Source organism: Canis lupus, chromosome 4, assembly GCF_011100685.1.
Source record: "Canis lupus familiaris isolate Mischka breed German Shepherd chromosome 4, alternate assembly UU_Cfam_GSD_1.0, whole genome shotgun sequence".
Lineage (NCBI taxonomy): Eukaryota > Metazoa > Chordata > Mammalia > Carnivora > Canidae > Canis > Canis lupus.
Window position 1 is genome coordinate 2,336,480 of NC_049225.1, and position 16,984 is coordinate 2,353,463.

Below are 16,984 nucleotides of genomic sequence, written 5' to 3' on the forward strand. Positions count from 1 at the left end.
CTAGAGCACACTGAGAAAACCTGCTTGTCACCATTGTAAGTTGCATTATCAAATGATTTACAGTGGCAGTTTTATCACATACTTGTGGTTGCAATTATTTGCAACAATCAAGATTGTTATAGATCTTATAGATCCCAAATTAAAATAGCAAGAGTTTTTATTTTCCTTGGATTATTTTCTCACCATTTGGTCTTTAAGAAAGTTACTGTTGAAATTTATCCCAAGTGAAAAGTGTTAGCTTGTTTCTATTAATTAAAGAGCTCATAAAACATCTACTTAAAATTGCACTGAGCTTTATTTACCTTAAATACTAAACTTCTAACTTTTTCTTTTAGAAATATGCTCTGAAAGTCTTGTTGAATTTTCTCCTTTTAAAATCTGGAGGATTAAGGGAAGGGATTCATGTTTATGGACTCCGTGAGCTTGTAAACGATGGACAATGAATCCTAAGTACATACTTCCAGTGAAGTCCTAAAGCAGATTTTAGATGCCTCTTAGGCTACTGATCTTCCCTCTCTCTCGTTCTGGCTCTCACTAGGCTCTCTGTCCACACAGATGCAGTGTAACAGGACCTCACATCTTAACTTCCTAGCACATGTCTAGCCCACCATCAAAGCTTCCCTCTCAATGTTCTTTCAGGATCCGGCTTGGTGCTCATGCTGGCTCACACAGGGACAACCTGGAAGTTCAGAGGTTAGTGTCCTGCAGGATGAACATCTAATCAATTTGGTAAAGGGGATTGGTAGATAAAATAGATAAAGGGCTTAGTAGATAAATTCCCCTTTGCCCTCTGAGAGATGGTCCTAAGCTGTGTGGCACCATCATAATGAGTAGTCAGTCGCAGAAGTGGCCAGTTCTGTAATTCATCTTTGTATTGGTTCTCCCTCCTTCTCTGTCTCAGCCCACTTACTCCCCACTTCTGCTTTCTGGGTTAGACTTTCCAAAAAAGTAATGGCACATAAACCTTCCACCACAGGATGTACATTGTGGGAACCCCAGGCTAAGAAAACTTGTCTAGGAAATGTCATGTCTTTGCATGTGTGTATTCTTTGGGTTAATCTTGGGGTTGATAAAATTCTAAGTCTTGGCATAAATCTTTAAAAAAAGGTAATTTCTTCTCTAACTTGGCATTCCAACATCTAAATTTACTCTATATCATTAATTCAAAAGAAGCAGATAGTAATTTTGCACCCCATTCTCATTGACATTTAGCACTATTCTATATAGCTTAATTCCAAGAATCTGACTATGATCTATACTTAATATTTCTTTTGATTTCATAGTACTTTTAGACATAGCCTATACCTCTAAAATCCTGCATACCTATAGAATTTTATTCCATATAAATGCAGTTCAATTTGACATCCCTGCTGCTGCCCTGTTGGTGCTATTGTTATTTCTAAGCACAAGATACTTCGCCAGCACCAGATGTGGATTGCAACATTGAGATTTCACTACAGGGCAGGAGGATAGTATATATAACTCCACAAGTCATGCAGACATGTTGTAACAGGTGCCTGAAAAGGGGGCCTAAAGGTGCAGAGAAGAGGTGGGGCTTCATCACTCAGTGTACTAGAGAAATCAATTTCAAAGAGGGGGCACCATTAAACTAGAAGTGTGCACAAGAAAGTCATAGTTAATAAATATTTAAGGATGATCCGCATAATGTAAAAGTCAGCTGAATTGCTGACATTGACACAAACTCTCAAGGAGTCCAAAGCAGCAGTGAGAAAATGTTTCTTTTGGGTGGGGGGGAGGCAGGGCAAGATGGCTGAAGAGTAGGGTCCCCAACTCACCTGTCCTGACCAAATTAGCTGGGTAACTTTCAAATCATCTGGAAAACCTACGAATTTGACCTGAGATTTAAAGAGAGAATAGCTGGAATGCTGCAGAGAGAAGAGTTTGCACTTCTAACAAGGTAGAAGGGGGGAAACAAAATATATAAAAAAGAATCAAGTGGGGGAGGGGCCCTGTGAGGAGACAGGCTAAAGCCAGACAGTGAAAGCCTCCAGCACAAGAAAAGCCCAGTCCCAGAGAAGGAGGAACTTTAAAAATCCGCACCAGATTCTTCCCAGATGGAAACATGCTTAGCAGGGAAACCAGGCAGAACCGCAGGAGGGGCAATGGAGCTTCCACTCTCCCAGGGTCACTAACAGAGGATGTGTGCTGGGGGAGAGTGAACCACACACTGCAGGCCAAGCACAGTAAAGGGCTGGAGAGCACCCGGCAGGGCCTTGGAAGCTCAGGCAGGGGCTCCGGGCAGAGGGGGCTTCTGGAGCTGGGGCCCAGGGAGTGCAATTTAAGCAGAACAGGCCCCAGAAACCAGGGTGCTGGGGGACACAGCTCAAGATCCTGCATTCCTCCTGGGACAGGTGGAAGTGGGGAGAACACAGACAGCGAGGAGGCTCCTGCCGCCAGGCGCCCCCAAGCGGTGCATTTCAGCACACCCCTCCACCCCCACCCCAGCATCCAGGCCAGTGCAGACTGGGAACTGCAGTAGTTGCTGGGGGAGCTGATTCCAGAGCTGGAGAGCTGGCCACTGCCAGTGTGGTTGTTCCTCCTAGTGTCACCCTGTGCCTGGGTCTTAGCGGGACCACCAGGGAACAGGGACCTCAGAGGATAAACAGCTCCCACTGAGCCATGCACCCAAAAAGGGGCGGGGAAGCTCCCCCAGGTGCACACACATGAGAATCACCACAGCAGGTCCCTCACCCAGAAGACCAGCTGGAAGAACAGGAGAACCGCAAGTTCTTGACAGAGCAGCGCTGAAAACCTGCAGGGGAGATTGAGGGATTTACAAAATATAGAACCAGAGGATACACCTCCTTTTTTTTTTTCCTTTCTTCCTTTTTCCAGTACAACTCATTTTTAGCCACTCTGCACTGAGCAAAGTGACTAGAAAGAAGAACTCAAACAAAAGAAAGAATCAGAAACAGTACTCTCTGCCACAGAGTTACAAAATTTGGAGTACAATTCAATGTCAGAAAGCCAATTCAGAAGCACAATATAAAGCTACTGGTGGCTCTGGAAAAAAAGCATAAAGGGTTCAAGAGACTTCATGACTGCAGAATTTGGATATAATCAGGCTGAAATTAAAAATCAATTCAATGAGATGCAATCCAAACTGGAGGTCCTGCCGACGAGAGTTAATGAAGTATAAGAAAGAGTGAACGACATAGAAGACAAGTTGATGGCAAGGAAGGAAGCTGAGGAAAAAAAGAGAAAAACAATGAAAAGACCATGAGGAAAGGCTATGGGAAATAAATGACAGCCTCAGAAGGAAAAATCTACATATAATTGGGGTTCCAGAGAGTGCTGACATGGACAGAGGACCAGAAAGCATATTTGAACAAATCATAGCTGAGAATTTCCCTAATTTGGGGAGGGATACAGGCATTCTTATCCAGGAGATAGAGAGGTCCCCCCCTAAAATCAATAAAAACCTTTCAGCACCTCGACATTTAATTGTGAAACTTGCAAATCCCAAAGATAAAGAGAAAACCCTTAAAACAGTAAGAGACAAGAGATCTCTAACTTATAGGGGGAGAAATATTAGATTAATAGATGACCTCTCCACAGAAACCTGGCAGGCCAGAAAGGGCTGGCAGGATATATTCAGGGTCCTACATGAGAAGAAAATGCATCCAAGAATGCTTTATCCAGCAAGGCTCTCATTCAGAATAGAAGGAGAGATAAAGAGCTTCCAAGATAGGCAGAAACTGAAAGAATATGTGAACACGAAACCAGCTCTGCAAGAAATAGTAAGGGGGACTCTGTAAAAGAAAGGGGAAGCCCAAAGAAATAACCCACAAAAACGGGACTGAATAGGTATTACAATGACACTAAATTCATATCTTTCAATAGTAACACTGGATGTGAATAGCCTTAATGATCCCATCAAAAGACACAGGGTATCTGACTGGATAAAAAAGCAAGACCCATCTATTTGCTGTCTACAAGAGACTCATTTTAGACCTAAGGACACCTATAGCCTGAAAATGAAAGTCTGGAGAATCATTTACCATTCAAATGGTCCTCAAAAGAAAGCAGGGGTAGCCATCCTCATATCAGATAGATTAAAGCTTATCCCAAAGACTGTAGTAAGAGATGAAGACAGACACTATATCATAGTTAAAGGATCTATCCAACAAGAAGACCTAACAATCATGAATATTTATGCCCCTAATGTGGGAGCTGCCAAGTATATCAATCAATTAAGAATCAAAGTATAGACATACTTAGATAATAATACACTAATACTGGGAGACTTCAACACGGCACTTTCTGCAAATGGCAGATCTTCTAAGCACAACATCTCCAAAGAAACAAGAGCTTTAAATGATACTGGACCAGATGGATTTCACAGATATTTACAGAACTTTACATGCAAACGTAACTGAATACACATTCTTCTCAAGTGCACATGGAACTTTCTCCAGAATAGACCACATACTGGGTCACAAATCAAGTCTCAACTGAAACCAAAAGATTGGGATTGTCCCCTGTGTATTTTCAGACCATAATGCCTTGAAGCTTGAACTCAATCACAAGAAGAAATTTTGAAGAAATGCAAACATATGGAGGTTAAAGAGCATCCTGCTAAAAGATGAAAGGGTCAACGAGGAAATTACAGAAGAATTAAAAAGATTAATGGAAACTAATGAGAATGAAGATACAACCCTTCAAAATCTTTGGGATACAGCAAATGCAGTCCTAAGAGGGAAATACATTGCAATACAAGCATCCCTCAAATATTGGAAAAAAACTTAAATACACAAGCTAACCTGGCACCTAAAGGAACTGAAGAAAGCACAGCAAATAAAACCTGCACCAAGCAGAAGAGAGTTAATAAAGATTCGAGCAGAACTCAATGAAATACAGACCAGAAGAATTGTAGAACAGACCAACAAAACCAGGAGTTGGTTCTATGAGGAATTCATAAGATAGATAAACCACTAGCCAGCCATATAAAAAAACAAAAGAGAAAGACTCTAATTAATAAAATCACGAATGAAAAGGGAGAGATCACAACCAACACCAAGGAAATATAAACTATTTTAAAAACATATTATGAGCAGCTATATGCCAATAAATTAGGCAATCTAGAAGAAATGGATGCATTGGTGGAAAACCACAAACTACCAAAACTGGGGCAGGAAGAAATACAAAACCTGAACAGGACAATAACCAGGGAGGAAATTGAAGTAGTCATCCAAAACCTCCCAGGACACAAAAGTCCAGGGCCAGAATTCCCAGGGGATTCTATCAAACGCTTAAAGAAGAAACAATACCTATTCTACTAGAGCTGTTCCAAAAGATAGAAAGGGATGGAATACTTCCAAACTAATTTTATGAGGCCAGCATCACCTTAATTCCAAAACCAGCAAAGACCCCACCAAAATTATAGACCAATATCCCTGATGAACACAGATGCAAAAATTCTCAACAAGATACTAGCCAATAGGATCTAACAGTACATTAAGAAGATTATTCACCATGACCAAGAGGGATTTATCCCCGGGATGCAAGGGTAGTTCAACACTTGTAAAGCAATCAAAGTGATAGATCATATCAACAAGAGAAAAAACAAGAACCATATGATCCTCTCAATAGATGCAGAGAAAGCATTTGACAAAATACAGCATCCATTCCCGATCAAAACTCTTCAGAGTGCAGGGATAGAGGGAACATTCCTCAACACCTTAAAAGCCATCTACGACAAGCCCACAGCAAATATCATTCTCAATGGGGAAGCACTGGGAGCCTTTCCCCTAAGATCAGGAACAAGACAGGGATGTCCTCTCTCACCACTGCTATTCAACATAGTACTGGAAGTCCTAGCTTCAAAAATCAGACAACAAAAAGAAATAAAAGGCATTCAAATTGGCAAAGAAGAAGTCAAACTCTCCCTCTTTGCAGATGACATGATACCGTACATAGGAAACCCAAAAGACTTCCCTGCCCCAAGATTCCTAGAACTCATACATCAATTTGGCAGTGTGGCAGGACACATAGTCAATGCACAGAAATCGGTGGCATTTCTATACACTAACAATGAGACTGAAGGAATAGAAATTAAGGAGTCAGTCCCAATTGCAATTGCACCCAGACATAAGGTACTTAGGAATAAACCTAATCAAAGAGGTAAAGGATCTATACCCTAAAAACTACAGAACACTTCTGAAAGACATTGAGGAAGACACAAAGAGATGGAAAACTACTCCATGCTCATGGATTGGAAAAATTAATACTGTGAAAATGCCAATGCTACCCAGGGCAATTTACACATTCAATGCAATCCCGATCAAAATACCATGGACTTTCTTCAGAGAATTGGAACAAATCATCTTAAAATTTGTGTGGAATCAGAAAAGACCCCGAATAGCCAGGGGAATATTAAAAAAGAAAATGAGAGCCAGGAGCATCATAATGCCAGATTTCAAGTTGTCCTACAAAGCTCTGATCATCAAGACAGTGTGCTACTGGCACAAAAACAGACACATAGATCAATGGAACAGAATGGAGAACCCAGAAGTGGACCATGAACTCTATGGTCAACTAATATTCGACAAAGCAGGAAAGACTATCCACTGGAATAAGGACAGTCTCCTCCTAGAGGAAGAGGACAGTTCTCCTAGAGGAGAACACAGGCAACACCCTTTTGGAACTTGGCCACAGCAACTTCTTGCAAGATACATGTATTGAAGGCAAGAGAAACAAAAGCAAAAATGAACTATTGGGACTTCATCAAGATAAAAAGCTTCTGCACAGCAAAAGAAACAGTCAACAAAACTAAAAGACAACCTACAGAATGGGAGAAGATATTTGCAAATGACCTATCAGATAAAGGGCTAGTAGCCAAGATCTATAAAGAACTTATTAAACTCAACAGCAAAGAAACAAACAATCCAATCATGAAATGGGCAAAGGACATGAAGAGAAATCTCACAGAGGAAGACATAGACATGGCCACAAGCACATGATAAAATGCTCCGCATCACTTGCCATCAGGGAAATACAAATCAAAACCACAATGAGATACCACCTCACACCAGTGAGAATGGGGAAAATTAACAAGGCAGGAAACCACAAATGTTGGAGAGGATGCGGAGAAAGGGGAACCCTCTTGCACTGTTGGTGGGAATGTGAACTGGTGCAGTCACTCTGGAAAACTGTGTGGAGGTTCCTCAAAGAGTAAAAAATAGATCTGTCCTACGACCCAGCAATTGCACTGCTGGGGACTTACCCCAAAGATACAGATGCAGTGAAACGCCGGGACACCTGCACCCCGATGTTTCTAGCAGCAATGTCCACAGTAGCCAAGCTGTGGAAGGAGCCTCAGTGTCCATTGAAAGACAAATGGATAAAGAAGATGTGGCCTATATATACAATGGAATATTCCTCAGCCATTAGAAAAGACAAATACCCACCATTTGCTTCAACGTGGATGGAACTGGAGGGTATTATGCTGAGTGAAATAAGTCAATTGGATAAGGACAAACGTTATATGGTCTCATTCATTTGGGGAATATAAAAAATAGTGAAAGGGAATAAAGGGGAAAGGAGAAAAAATGAGTGGGAAATATCAGAAAGGGAGACAGAACATGAGAGACTCCTAACTCTGGGAAACGAACTCAGGGTGGTGGAAGGGGAGGTGGGCAGGAGGTGGGGGTGACTGGGTGATGGTCACTGAGGGGGGCACTTGATGGCACTGGGTGTTATTCTATATGTTGGCAAATTGAACACCAATAAAAAATAAATTTATATTAAAAAAAAAACTCTGCATCCTCGGTAAAAAAAAAAAAAAGAAAAAAAAAACTTGTGTTAGTCTTCCACATACTACTGGGACATTAATTGTATAGAATGGATTGATCTATAAATGAATGATAACAGAAACATACACAATCTCCCATCAATGTCTTTCCCTCATGGCAACCTGCAACCCTGCTCATAGGCTTCCAGCTCCCAGCTTCCCCCGACACCCTACCCATATTGACCATAATCCACAGTCTTAATTATTTTACAATGTTTGAATGATGCCAGCTGGGCTTGCTGCAAAGCAAAAAGAGAAAGCAGTAGTGTTCATTTTATAGGATAAAGTTTAAGGGAGATTCTAAATAAATGTTAGACACTCTCTGTTGAATTGTTTTTTCTCTGTAAAGAAAAACTGGTATTTATTTATTTTTATTTATTTATTAGAGCACTGTTGTGCTGATTTCAAAAGTTAAGATGGGAAGATTGTCTAGGTAACATATAACACAATTCAACTTTAATCCTTCACATTTAAAATGTTTTTAGTTTGGAAAGTGATCAGCATTTCCTCCATTATTTCTTGCAGTTGTCTAGTTTTGTTTCTATATAGAACTTTGGAAAATATAAGCAACAACATTTTTTTTTTTTTTTTTTTTTTTTGCTTTCCTTTCACCATGTTCATACTTTGTGGTGGCTTCTTTGGAGTTCTTACTAAATGCATTCCTTCTGTTAATGGTCTTACTGCCTCTAGGTACTGACTAACCATCAGTTGTCTACATGTAGTTGTAGTCCTGGAAATGAAAACATCTTTATGATACTATGTATCCTCTCCTACAGTGGTAATCCGTATGGGTCCTTTGAGAACTAGTCAAACAGAAGATCAAGCAATGACAAGAAGTTGTATATATTACCATAGATTATATTATTTTGTACCAAATATCCCATTTTCCTCTTTGCATTGACTTTCTCTGGGCTGGGGGTGAAGGTTGGGGGTTACATAAACCATGTGACTTGCTTCAGCCCTAGCATGTGAAAAGTGATGTGTATCATTTCTGGGCAGCAGGAGTTAGGTGGCTCATTGTATGTCTTTTACTCTGCCAGGATCATTGGCAATGTTCCAGATAGAGTGTCAATTTGGGTCCTAAAAGAAGATGATGTGGGGCAGATGGAACAGCAACCAAACTTTGATAAAATCATAATCACATTTTCATAAACCATTGAGATCTTGAGGTTGTTATTAAAGCACAATTAAGCCAGCATTGACATGTGTATCTTTCTTCAGAGTTCTCTTTCTAAGAAAGGTGTCCTGCCAAGTGTGGTAAGCAGAATGGCCCCCAAAGATGTCTCTCCCCAAGACATTCCCTAATCCCTGGAACCTGTGAATACGTTATGCTTCATGGCAAAGTATGTAACTAAAGCTACTGATCTTAAAATAGGAAGGTTTTCTGGATTATCCAGGTAGGTCCAATCTAATCCCATGAGCCCTTGAATAGAGGAAGAATTCTCTGGCTGGTGGTAAGAGAAGTGCAGCAAAGGTGAAGTCAGGGAGATGATTCAAGCATGAGAAGGATTCCACGGAGCTGCTGCTGATGTGAAGTTGGATGGGTGTGGAGGTGGGGAGGTTCAATGTTACTAGGAGCATAGGCGTCTGTAAGAAAATGAGAGAGCCTCCCATCTGATCGTTTGCAAGAAAATAGGGTCTTCAGCTCCATAACCACAGGGAACTGAACTTGGTCAACAGTCTGAATGAATGAGTTTGGAAGCAAATTCATTCCCAGAGACTCCAGAAAGAATGCACGAATCACAGAAAACTGATTTTGACCTTGTTATAGTCTAAGCAAAGAACCTAGCTGAGCCACATTGGACCTAGCATTCTGACCTACAGATCTATGAAATAATAAATTTGTGTGTGTGTTTTAATAACTGAATTTGCATTAATTTGTTATGACAGTAATAGAAAGTGAAAACACCAATTTTACAGTTTGAATAGTAATATGCATGGACTAGTAAAGGGGCACATATCTTTCCAGGAAGATTAAATGATTTAACTGAATTAACCTTAGTGGTCAGTTACCAGAAAAAGCAAATGCTGATAACAAGATCTGGCTTCTTAGCGCCTAGCTACTCCACTTAATGGCAAATTATATAGTTGTAAGGGTTACCTAACCTACAAAAGATAACTAAACATATTTACTAAAGTTATTGGATAAAGTTTTCTTTAAGATTTATTTACTGAGGGTGAGAGAGAGAGAGAGAGAGAGAGCAAGTAAGTGCGTGCTTGAGCTGGGGAGGAAGGGGAGCGGGAAAGGGAGGGAGAGAACTTCAAACAGATTCCCTGGTGAGTGTGGAGCCGGATGCAAGGTTCAATCGCAGGGCCCTGAGATCATAACTAGAGCAAAAATTAAGAGTCTGACACTTAACTGACTTAGCCACCCAGGCACCCCAATAAATTTTTTAAAAGTAAAGGCACAAAACAAAAAGTAAAGGCACATAATCCAGTCCCTGATATATGATCAGTGGTCAGATATTGATAGTTTAATGAATATAGAGATCAACAACTGAATAAAAGTCAATGAAACTTGCCAAATGACCCTCTTAATAGGAACATTAGGCTTCTTATAACAAGACAAAATAATATTTTATCCTAATCCATGCCTACTTGCTTGACAAAGACAACACTGATATTTTTTAAATAGTATAGGAATTATCCCACTGATATATTTGATTAATTGAGTTTATCTATTTACCTTTTGGTATCTATTTTATAATGAAACTATTTGTAATTTCAACCTTTGTCATGTCTTCAGGTAATGTTTACAAATCCGATTGTGTCATCATTTCTAACTTTGCCAGGTTAGCCCATTTGCTGAGAATATTTCCCAAAAGTCTGAAAGTATAAAATGAAAGAGAAATGTTGAAGACAATCCTTCACTAGATGCAGTTTCTTACTTATCCATTCATCCTTTCCCCAAACCAACAATCATTAAGCGCCTAGCATTTACTTAGTTCCATTTGTAAGTATCAGAATGAGTAGAGATGAATAAATATACTCATTCTCCTGGTAAAGAGCATAATTAGAAAGCTGAACACTGAAACAATCATGAATGTTCCTTGCTACAATGATATTTTCTAGCATAAAGTATGGGAACAATTAACTTTGCTGAAAGAGTAGGGAAGGTCTTACAGAAGAGGATAAATCTGCTTTGATTCCTGAGTGATTTTTTGCACTGTTATTCATTTGGCAATTGCCAACTCAAAATTTTGTCTTGTGATATATATCATTTCAATATTAGAAGGCTATCAGCATACAGGCATTTTTGTCAGTGTCTTCTTATAACTGGGCGAGGCAAACTTTTCTCTAAAAAGGCAGATAGTCAACAATTCAGACTTTGCAGTCACGTGGTCTCTGTCACAGCTACTCAACTCTGCAATTCTTGGGAAAAGGCAGTCACAGACAATATGCAAACAATAGTATAGAAGTTATTGGTCAGGCTATGCGCCAATAAAACTATATTTACAAAGTAGGCAGCAATTCAGATTTTGTGTATTGGCTGCATATCATCACCAAACCCTGTCTCATATAATTAAGATAAAAATATAAAATAATTAAAGGGTATTGTGCTTTGTACCAGGGCTTATGAAGACACTGGAAAAAAAAGAAAAAGAAAAGGAAGAAGAAGAAGAAGAAAAGAAGAAGAAGAAGAAGAAGAAGAAGAAGAAGAAGAAGAAGAAGAAGAAGAAGAAGAAGAAGCAGAAGACTGGTACTTGCCTTCAAAAATTTTACCAGTGTAGGGATCCCTGGGTGGCGCAGTGGTTTGGCGCCTGCCTTTGGCCCAGGGCGCGATCCTGGAGACCCCGGATCGAATCCCACATCGGGCTCCCTGCATGGAGCCTGCTTCTCCCTCTGCCTGTGTCTCTGCCTCTCTTTCTCTCTCTGTGTGTGACTATTGTAGATTAAAAAAAAAATTTACCAATGTACAATATTCATGTTAAAGGAATTCTACCAAAATTTAAGCTTATAATTTTAGTCTGAGATTCTCAATGACCAGATTGAATTAAGAAACAGACTTAATCTGGCTTCATCTCATTTTGGTACGTTGCTTCAGATATTAACTAACTTATTAGGATTTGTTGGTTTGTTTGGCTGTTTCAATGAATCTGTGTCTGTTCTAGACATTTCAGCCCATTTTTGGACATTTTCAGCCCATTTCAGCCCACGAGAAAACATTCATACATTTCTACTGAGTTGTTATGCCCAAGAGAATCCACATTAGGTGCAGTTTTAGGGTAGGAATATGTTTCTAGAAGAGAATCAGAAACAGAGACCAAAAGGAAGAACCATAAGGAATTTCATTTTTATATGTGGTCAGATTTTGTAAAAGGAGAGAAGAACCTGTGGCTCAGAAACCAAGGATAATAAGGCTGGAGAGGCAGGTGACCAGGCAGTACAGTATCAGGGCCTGAGGCCTCCAGAACCCAGCAGACTCCAGGGTAAACTTGATGTGCTCAGGCAACTTTTCACTATGTAACAATAACACAATATATTTAGGATGTAATTAGTGTCTAATTCAGAGTAAGGCTGGGGTTAATGTAGGAAATGAGATATGTTGAGAGCCTGTTGAAAACCAGGCTTTTCGTCCAGCTTCAAATTTGAGATAGGATAGAACCAATACACTGCAAAATTAAAAGAATTTAAAGAAAAGAAAAAGACTGGATTCAAGGAGAATAAAGATACTGACCCTATGAGTGGAGGCTTCACACTGGATAAGGCTGGAAAACAAGATGGAAAAATAGGGCAAATAAAGTATAGAGAACTTGCAAGGAGAGTCTTGATTTTATATGTTACAGAGGCGCAATTTAGATTTTTCAGCAGAGGAGTGACATGTTGCTTGAGAAAATAGTTTTTGTTGTCATAATTAGAGATGAGTTTTGGGGTGAGGACAATATTCTTGAAATCCAGTCAAATGTTTTGCTAACCAGAATGAAAATGAATCACCATAGGCCTGGATTCAGAAAGTGTCATGGGGAACAGCAAGAATTCTCTGATTTTTTGACATCCTGAGGAAAGATCTGTCAAGAGAGAACTCCAAGGTTTTGAGTGAAAGTAATTGGAAAAATGGTAATGTTCTCAGAAAAGACAAGGAAATTGAGGAGAGAATCTGATTCAGAGCATATAAGGCAGAGATATCTGGAGGAAGAACTTTCCATTAACTTTCAATCTGGTGCAAATGTGCAAGAGGCTTTTTTTCTCTCTCTTTTTTTTTTTTAAGTTAATAGAGAAGTAACTTTGGAAGGAAGAAGCACTGAGCTTCTAAGTAGCCTCCCTATCAAGAGCATTTGATCACAAAAGGTGGTTTGGTAACATAAGGCTACCCCTCACACCTGACAAACTCACTTCATACAGACTGCTCCCAGCAGGATGTAGAACAAATTTGGCTTCAGGTTCTGGGAGGCTGTGGGGAGCTACACAGCCAAACGTCAGCAGTAACTTGCCTCAGATCTTCCAACTGTCCAGATTAAACAAATGCTATCATTTATTACCTGAGTAAATGTTTTTAAATAAATACCTGTGTCAACAACAACAACAACAAAAATACCTGTGTGTCAGCATTTTCATCATGAAATACAATTCATCATGGAATGTCATTTTGTAGTATACACTAATAGAGCATAGAGACTAATTTTATGTATCCTGATTTATGAAGAAAGGATTACATAAAAGGGTAAAGGTCCAACGTGTACCATCAGCATAAGAGTGGACTTTTCCTGCGATGTGAAGGCTGGGATCTCTCTGTGTGCAGTCATGGAATATGAACCTAGAAGAGTGAGTGACTTCTCCAAGTGTGAGACGGTAGAAGAAGGAGCAGAAAGCGTGACTGTCCACAGGAAATTGTTTACTGAAGTCTACTCTCCATAAAACCAGGACACAGTGGGGATCGTTGAAGGGGTTTCCCATACTAAACACAAAGGTGAGTGTTATTATATCCTTCCATAATAAAACAAAAGCATTTGAAATGTATTAAATGAACTCTAAAACTTTAATAGAATGCTAAGACCATTACCTGCATGAGAGAAATGAACTATATTTTTTTCACCAAGGAAATATTTCCAACTCTTAGGGTAACTACCTTTAGTGAATAGAGTTAGAAATCAACATATCTCTAGAAGTCTAACTATCTTGATATCATAAACCTTTTGAGGCAACAATCAATTTTCTCTATGTTAGCCTCAAAATCCTTTATCGCCAATAATAGGAGGTCTTCCTTAGTGGGAAAGGCAGTAAAGAGAAGAGACAGACAGCTAGAGTAAAGAGTATAAGACTAAGAATCTCAGGGAATAAGTCAGGGGACCTGGGACTCATCCCAACCACTTTCGTGTTGTTTCTGCTCTACTCTGCTTTCTTTACTCTGTCCAGATCTCCCATAGGTTCAGATTCTGCCATGGACAGTTGCCTGGACCTTTGTCTCATTTGGCAAACTATCAAACTGTGCTCCAGTTATATGTTTGTTCCCTGGGCAGATCAGATTTTAACACACCTCTTAGAGATGCTGCTTTGTCTAAAGAATAATTTAAAATTATTCGGGGAACAAAATTATCTGTTGAAAATACCTTTGCACAGAGAAGAAATATATTTGCTCAAATTATACACTTTCCTAAACTGACTTGGAAAAGATTGAATTTATCTTTTATAAAACCAATGTCCGTAGTTAGGAGAATTGGATCCTCCAGGGTGGTCCTGGTGTATATAAAATATGCATGTTGTCAACCACCCATATGTTTCCCTTCTCTTGAACTTGAACAGAACCTGTTGCCATATATTTTATCATGACAATTCTCACTTCGGTCAGGAGAGAAGCCAAAGCTTCTCTGGAAGTATGGCAAAGATGTGAACAGCCTTATTTGCTGAAATAATAAGAAAGTGCAGCTCAAAGCAGTAAAATGCTAAAAGGTGGAAATATTGTTTGATGTGCTGAAAAGTATAAGAGGTAAAGAGAGAAATCATATTGTAAGAAAGCAGACAGTTTTAACTAGGAAGGTAGAGTAATGACACTGGGGGATTTTGAGGTGGAAGGGGAAAAAAATTTTAAAATTGAAATCAAATTGCTTCTTTCTCTTCTCCTGGGAGTAGGAAGGGAGGCTATCTTGGAAAGCAGGATCTGACCTTTGAGGAAAATGAAAAACAAATCACGTAGCCATGACTCAGGCATTGCATAGACGTGCTGCACAATGATCTACAAAATGACTATAAGGAGAGGTGTCTACCAGAGATTAGGTACACACATGGTAGCTGATAGACTGGAGGAACAGGGAGGAATAAGGGGAGAGACAGGCACACAGAGCAGAGTTGGTAGGGGAATAAAAGGAAAGAAAGGTAAAAGGAAGGAAGCTTTCATGGGGAAGGATGAGGTCCCTTGTGGGGACTTCACTCCCCATGAGTGAAGGACACTGAGGGAATAAAGATGAAAGTTACTGAAATTGAAGAATTTGAGGAACTATCAATTTTCCACAAATATTCTAGCTAAAGTGCACATGCCAATACAACTCATGTGCCTTCAAAACCACATGAGGTCCCCAGCTTCTGATCTCAGCTCCTTCTGTGGACTCAAGGTATATACTTTCTTCAAAAATTTATTCATTAATACATCTTAACTTCATTTGCTGTTTATCCACACTTCTGTATGTTCAAAATGCAATGCATGTACTCACTCACCCTGGATTATCTGGTCCTGATTCTGGTTTCTCCCTCTGCTCAGTGGTGCTCTCTATCCCTTCCAGCCTCTGCCTGACACACATAGAGCAAAAGAGCATCTGTGTGATACTACAATATCCTGGAGTGAGGACAGAGGATAGATTATAGAGGCAAACAGTGCACACAGAACATGGATATTCAAGGATATATGGAGCCTTGGTCTAAAATGGCCAAAATAGTGGTTATAAAGAGTGAGTGGAGATGCAGCACGCTGGGCTCTGTAAGTAGACCATGCAACTCTTGATCTCAGGGCATGAGTTCAAGCTCCTTATTGGGTGTGGAACCTACTTAATTTAAAAAAGAGGAAGAAGAAGAAGAAGAAGAAGAAGAAGAAGAAGAAGAAGAAGAAGAAGAAGAAGAAGAAGAAGAAGAAGAAGAAGAAGAAGAAGGAGGAGGAGGAGGAGGAGGAGGAGGAGGAGGAGGAGGAGGAGGAGGAGGAGGAGGAGGAGGAGAAGGAGGAGGAGGAGGAGGAGGAGGAGAAGAAATAGATTAGTGTAGACCTACATGGGGAACAGTAAAAGAATATAGAAACCTTGGGGAACTTGGGTGGCTCAGCTGGTTAAGGTTCCAACTCTTGATTTCGGCTCAGGTCATGATCTCAGGGTCATGGGATTGAGCCCTGAGTTGGGTTCCAAGGTCAGTGGGGAATCTTCTTGAGATTCTTTCCCTCTGCCTCTAGCCTCCCACCCCAGTCACAGACTCTCCCTCCCTCTCTTTTTCTCTCTACAATAAATCAACAAGTCTTAATAAAAAAGAATATAAAAACTCAAAGCAGGTTTAAAATAATGTCTTCTCCAGATATCTGAAGATTCATGCAAATTTCCATGCACATATTTTCTTATATAGTTAAAACTTTAATAAATAATCCTGCCACTTTAAATGAAAATAAATTTTGTTTAAAATAAATGGAACCTAGAAAACCATTTAATAGCCAAATGATAAATAAGATTTATATACAAAATAATACTATAGATCTCAAAAAGGCTGGGCAGATTCTAAATCCACCTCCACAGAGATGCCATACCAACATTTCCAGAAATCTTCATCTTTGTTTCCCTGCTCCCTTTAAAAGACCTCTGACAACTGCCTGTGGTATATGAGTTAGCTTCCTGAGAGAGTACAGAGCGATTTATAGCCCCAGTCCCATTTATACCGACATGTCATAATTACTGATAGTTTCCCCCTTGCTCAGAAAAGTATGCAGTTTAGAAAATAAAACACAAGGTCTCCACATATTTAAAGATTTTGACACTTTACCCAACCTACCTTTACAGCCTCTTATTCTGCTATTCCTTCAAAAGCCCTTCAGACACATGGAATACTTAGTAATTTCTCCACACACTAGATACTTCCATGACTCTATTCCATTGTTTCTAGTGTCCCAATACTTCTTTCCCACACTTAACTGCCTTTTTATTTAACCATTCAGCAAACTGCAACTTACCCTTCAAATTCTGGGTCAGGTGTTACCTTCACTATGAG

General features: G+C 39.7%; 2 long non-coding RNA genes across 3 annotated transcripts in view; both read right to left on the minus strand.

The window, feature by feature from the left end:
* Positions 1-10,635, minus strand: part of LOC119876185 — a 36,618-nt gene extending 25,983 nt beyond the window's left edge. The window contains exon 1 of the long non-coding RNA XR_005357724.1: positions 10,500-10,635. This is a non-coding gene — a long non-coding RNA (uncharacterized LOC119876185). The remainder of the gene's footprint in view (positions 1-10,499) is intronic.
* Positions 10,636-15,463: 4,828 nt separating this feature from the next.
* The window catches only part of LOC111095689, a 35,838-nt gene continuing 34,317 nt past the window's right edge, over positions 15,464-16,984 (minus strand). For both annotated transcript variants that reach the window (XR_005357515.1, XR_005357514.1), the window contains one exon: positions 15,464-15,535. This is a non-coding gene — a long non-coding RNA (uncharacterized LOC111095689). The remainder of the gene's footprint in view (positions 15,536-16,984) is intronic.